The following is a 5,882-nucleotide window of genomic DNA, read 5'->3' on the forward strand; positions in this document are numbered from 1 at the left end:
CTTTAGAAACTGGGGCTAATTTTTCTAAGGTAATCATGAGGGATTCTGGGGTTTCTGACATATGCAAGAAAACGCATGATGACAACAGCAGAAGGGCCCGCAGCGAAGAAATCTGAAGATGTAAACTTGAAGGCAGATTGTGGTAAGTTACGGGTGTCTGCTGTAAAGCTTCAAGCAGTCACTTAAATAAGAAAAGAAATTGTAGACAGCTAATAAGCCAACCCAGGAGTAGAAATGGGATTGTATATGAGCCATGTAAACACTGTCAGTTCAGTTCAGTCGCTCAATTCAGTTGCTTCAGTCCGACTCTTTGCGACCGCATGGACTGCAGCACAACAGGCTTCCCTGTCCATCGCCAGCTCCCGGAGCTTACTCAAAGTCATGTCCATCGAGTTGGTGATGCCATCCAACCATCTCATCCTCTATCATCCCCTTCTCCTCCCACCTTCAATCTTTCTCAGCATCAGGGTCTTTTCAAATGAGTCAGTCCTTCCCATCAGCTGGCCAAAGCATTGGAGCTGCACTTTCAGCATCAGTCCTTCCAATGAATATTCAGGACTGATATCCTTTAGGATTGATTGGTTGGATCTCCTTGCAGTCCAAGAGACTCTCAAAGAGTCTTCTCCAACACCACAGTTCAAAAGCATCAATTCTTCGGCGTTCAGCTTTCTTTATAGTCCAGCTCTCACATCCATACATGACTACTGGAAAAAACAAAGCTTTGACCAGATGGACCTTTGTTGGCAAAGTAATGTCTCTGTTTTTTAATGTGCTGTCTAGGTTGGTCATAGCTTTCCTTCCAGGGAGCAAGCGACTTTTACTTTCATGGCTGCAGTCACCATCTGCAGTGATTTTGGAGGCCCCGCCCCCAGATACAGTTTCTTATTATTTCCCTATCTATCTGCCATGAATTGATGGGACCAGATGCCATGATCTTAGTTTTCTGAATGTTGAGGTTTAAGCCAACATTTTCACTCTCTTCTTTCACTTTCATCAAGAGATTCTTTAGTTCTTCTTTGCTTTCTGCCATAAGGGTGGTGTCATCTGCAAAGCTGAGGTTATTGATATTTCTCCCAGTAATCTTGATTCCAGCTTGTGCTTCGTTCAGCCCAGCATTTCACATGATGTACTCTGCATATAAGTTAAATAACCTGGGTGACAATATGCAACCTTGACATACTGCATTCCCAGTTTGGAACCAGTCCGTTGCTCCATGTCCCATTCTAACTGTTGCTTCTTGACCTGCATACAGATTTCTCAGGAGGCAGGTCAGGTGGTCTGGTATTCCCATCTCTTGAAGAATTTTCCAGTTTGTTGTGGTCCACACCTTCAAAGGTTTTGGCATAGTCAATAAAGCAGAAGTAGGTGCTCTTCTGGAACTTTCTTGCTTTTTCGATGATCGGACGGATGTTGGCAATTTGATATCTGGTTCCTCTGCCTTTTCTAAATCCAGCTTGCACATCTGGGAGTTCACAGTTCACGTACTGTTGAAGCTTGGCTTGGAGAATTTTGAGCATTACTTTGCTAGCGTGTGAGATGAGTGCAATTGTGTGGTAGTTTGAACATTCTTTGGCATTGCCTTTCTTTGGGATTGGAATGAAAACAGAGCTTTTCCAGTCCTGTGGCCACTGCTGAGTTTTCCAAATTTGCTAGCATATTGAGTGCAGCACTTTCACAGCACCATCTTTTAGGATTTGAAATAGAGGAACTGGAATTCCATCACTGCTAGCTTTGTTCATAGCGATCTGATGCTTCCTAGGGTCCACTTGACTTCGCATGCCAAGATATCTGGCTCTAGGTGAGTGATCACACCATTGTGGTTATCTGGGTCGTGAAGGTCTTTTTGTACAGTTCTTCTGTGTATTCTTGCCACCTTTTCTTCATATCTTCTGGTTCTGTTAGGTCCATACCATTTCTCTCCTTTATTGTGCCCATCTTTGCGTGAAGTGTTCCCTTGGTATCTCTAATTTTCTTGAAGAGATCTCTAGTCTTTCCCATTCTATTGTTTACCTCTATTTATTTGCATTGCTCACACTATGCATTGTAAACACCATGTGATAGAGCAATTGCTCTTCCAGGACTTGCCGCTATAGAAGACCTTGTACAAGGGGCCAACGATGTATATACAAGGATGACTACCGCATTATTTGTAACCGTGAAAGCATATGGAAAGTGTTAAATAAATAGTATTAACAGTACGTGCAAAAAAAAAAAAAAAAAAAGGTAGTAACTCCCTCGTTAAAAGCAATTCAGAAAGTGACGATGACATCTCAGGAATTTCCAGGGGACCTATTTTCCAGGTGAGCTCTTCCATCTAGCTCGGTGATGGCCTTCTGATCCCACCTTATGTCCCTGTGAGGTGGACAGGAAACAGGAGCCAAGAGGGTAGGAGTGAAGGAGCCAGTTCCCGCCTTTACAGTAGAGGATGGGCAGGAAAGAAAGAACGAAAAAGCTTTCACGTTTTGGAAAGGGGTAAGTAGAAGGCGTCCCTGGGTGGGCTCGAACCACCAACCTTTCGGTTAACAGCCGAACGCGCTAACCGATTGCGCCACAGAGACTAACGGGTGGAATGTCGCTCTCAACGACGTAGAGAAGAAACTTCGCACTTCCACGGCAGGCGGAGCCGCACGCCTTTCCACGGACAACGACACCGGCTCAGACCCTCGGACAGCCGGAGAGCTGACTTCGACGCAGCGCGCTGGTTCTCGTCGGGAAGCCGGGAGTCGGGCGATTCCGAAGCCAGAAGGGCAGCGGTTCGTCCCCGCCGCGCCTGCTCCACACCCGCCGCAGATGCAACGCCCCCGAGACGCCCCGGGCCTGAGCCGAGGGCGGCCCGAGGGAAGCTGAACCCCCGGTGGGCCCTGTGACGGCTCTCCGATTGCTTCGCTGCCGCTGCCCTCCCTCCGCTGGTCCGCGGTCGGTGGGGCGGGAGCCGGAACCAGGGGCGCGCCGGGGGGTCGGTCCGAAGGGACAAACGCGACGAGCCGGGAAAGAAGCCGGCGAGGTGGGGACCGGGAGAAACAGACTTCCCAGGAGGTCTGTGCAGAGGCACGTGCCTGATTTGAGGAGACAAGATTGGGTTTCTGTTTTGGCTGTCACCATGTATCAAAATTGAGAGGAAGGGACTGGAAAAGAGAGCGGAGATGAAAGTCTATGAATACCTGTTGTCGTCCAGCAACAGCGCAGTGACTGGAAGCAATTTACGTCCGCCTTGTAAGAGCAAGGGCTGCGACGGCGGCAGGAGCTGTGGCGCGCCGTGATCGTATAGTGGTTAGTACTCTGCGTTGTGGCCGCAGCAACCTCGGTTCGAATCCGAGTCACGGCACTCTCATCCATCACTCCTGACGGCCACTCCTTTTTTACTTCGGCTGGAAACTTGCGCAGTGGTAACCCCACAGAGTACTCATCTCAACGTTCTCATGGCTGGTCTGAGCAGAAGGAAACGGAAGGCGCTGGGGTCTCCTGCGCTGCTGTGACAAGGGAAGCCCAGCAAGGAGCCTCCTGTGCTGTAAAGGGTGGAACGCCTACTTTGTTACTCAAGATGGGCAGGATAAAGACCCGATAAAAATTGTATCAGATAAGCGACTCCTCCTCCCTCGACTTGTTTGGCCGGTTTCTTCCGGGCTCCTGGGAATCTCTGCTCCGAGGACTTTCTCAGTCCTTGGCCATCGTTCCCTTCCTAGTCATCGCACTAACCGCTCTAGTGCCCTTCGTTTTATACTCTCGAGGATCTTAAATGCCTGTCGGCAGCCACTCACTAGACAAATGGTATCCATCAGGACGGGACTACTGGAGGAGCTTAACAATCACCGCTTGTAAGTGATGAAGAACGGTGACTACAGCGCCCTCTGCTCTGACAGCCAACTAGTGGAAACAGCGAACATGTGATTCTTCCGCCTGACCTCAGCTTTGCTGGCAACAGACAGGGAAGTTATACTGAGAGCAGGACCCAAAGCGGGGAGTTTGGGTCAATCACAAATGGAGATCAGACTTGAAGATTCCCTGAGTAAAGGAAACTGTTTCGCTGTGCAAGCAAAAGCTCCCTTAGCTTATCTTGCAAAATGAGTGAAACTTACCTTGGGCCATTCTCGTTTATGCCGCTGAAAACCATAAACAAAACAAAGCTGTTTGCAAAAAATGATAGGAGGTAACCACTTTTCACCATATCCCCATCACAAGGAAAACTCTGATATAACCAGTCACAGTGAAGAATAAACCGTCATTGCCTCCTCACTGTATAAGCTGCTTTATAACAGTACACCTCTGAGCCTCCTTCCATAATTTGTTGGAACACTCCCTTTTCCTGAACCGTCTTTTCGGGCACCGTCAACATTTACTAATTGTTGTTTTGGTGACCTGGTGTTTTTACTTCTGCCCTATTTGGACTTTGACAGTGCCTCAACATTTTCATCTATCAGACTGGGCCGGCAAGGAAACTCCTCATCATACTATCGTTGTCCCCTCTGCCTGAATTTAGTGACAATTCAATCAGCAATGAGGAATCATTAAAATCATTGTCATTGGCCTCTGTTTTGTTTGTTGATCATCACTGTCCAGACTCCTTCCATTTGTATGTTTGCCTCTTCTAAAGTGTCATCGAAACGCAACCATAGTGGAAATACGCTTTTCTACACCTCTTTATCTGTATAATATCTCTGACTTTATCCATTGTTGTGTAAAGCAGATGTCATTTCTCTTTCATCGTTGAGATGCATTCCATGGCAGTAACACAGCACAGTCCGTTTACCATTCACTCTATAGAGAGCATTTGAGCTGTTTCCAATATTGCCTATTGTGAATGAACCTGCTTTGAGCATTCTCTCCACAAGAGATGTTGTGGACATAGGTTCTCATTTCCCTTGGAGCGGGGTGGGTTGGGGGGCGGAACTAGGTGAAGAATTGATGGTACCAAAGAGTAACCTTATACAAAAACCACCAAAGCTTTCCCCAAAGCAGCTGTACCATTTTATATTACCCCCAACAATATGAATGAGAGTTGAGGTTATTCCACATCTTTGCAAGACTGTTTGTTTGCCCTCCTTATAATTTTAGCCATGCTACTAAGAGTAGTGATATCGCAGTGTGGTTTTAATGTCCATTTCTCTAACAGCTAAAAATAATGAGCGCTCTTTGTATGCTTTGTTGGCCATGTGCGCGTCATCTTTTCTGATGTACCTGCTCATTATCTTTTACCCATCTGAAAAAAGTTGGTTGTATGTTCTTTGAAAATAGGACTTTCCTGATACTAAGCATCTGCCTGTGATGTAGGAGACCCTGGTTCGACTCCTAGATCTGGAGATCCCCTGGAGAAGGGATAGGCTACCCAGTCCAGTATTCTTGGGCTTCCCTTGTGGCTCAGCTGGTAAAGAATATTATTGGATCGGAGGAGGTCATCATATATTATAATCACGGAGAGGCAGGATTGTAAGCTATCTTTTGTGACTATTTTCTCCCTCTTTGTAGCTTGCTTTTCCACTTTGGTAGCATCTTTGACTGACAAGATATGGTTAACGTTGTTGAAGTCTAATGTATCATTTGTCTTGGTTTTATTTTAATACGTTATTTGTGTCCTGGTTAGTAAATCTTCGCCTATGACCAAATCAGAAAGTATCCTCAAAATGCCTTCTACCATTAACTTTAATGTCTTGGTTTACGATGTAACTCAGACTGATTCTCGTCTGTGAGGTAGAAATAAAGCTGCCCCACCCCCAATATCGAACCTATTTCCTCTCCCTGCTGCTGCTGCTGCTGCTGCTAAGTCGCTTCAGTCGTGTCCGACTCTGTGCGACCCCATAGATGGCAGCCCACCAGGCTTCCCCATCCCTGGGATTCTCCAGGCAAGAACACTGGAGTGGGTTGCCATTTCCTTCTCCAATGCATGA

At 46.8% G+C, this 5,882-nt stretch overlaps 2 non-coding genes across 2 annotated transcripts; one reads left to right on the forward strand and one right to left on the reverse strand.

The window, feature by feature from the left end:
- Window positions 1-2,484: 2,484 nt before the first annotated feature.
- On the reverse strand, window positions 2,485-2,558 carry TRNAN-GUU. The gene has a single exon. It is a non-coding gene; the product is annotated as a tRNA-Asn (tRNA).
- A 695-nt stretch (window positions 2,559-3,253) lies between these two features.
- Window positions 3,254-3,325, forward strand: TRNAH-GUG. The gene has a single exon. It is a non-coding gene; the product is annotated as a tRNA-His (tRNA).
- The last annotated feature ends 2,557 nt before the right edge of the window (window positions 3,326-5,882 follow it).

The sequence above is a fragment of the Oryx dammah genome, unplaced genomic scaffold, assembly GCF_014754425.2.
Source record: "Oryx dammah isolate SB20612 unplaced genomic scaffold, SCBI_Odam_1.1 HiC_scaffold_28, whole genome shotgun sequence".
Taxonomy (NCBI): Eukaryota; Metazoa; Chordata; class Mammalia; order Artiodactyla; family Bovidae; genus Oryx; species Oryx dammah.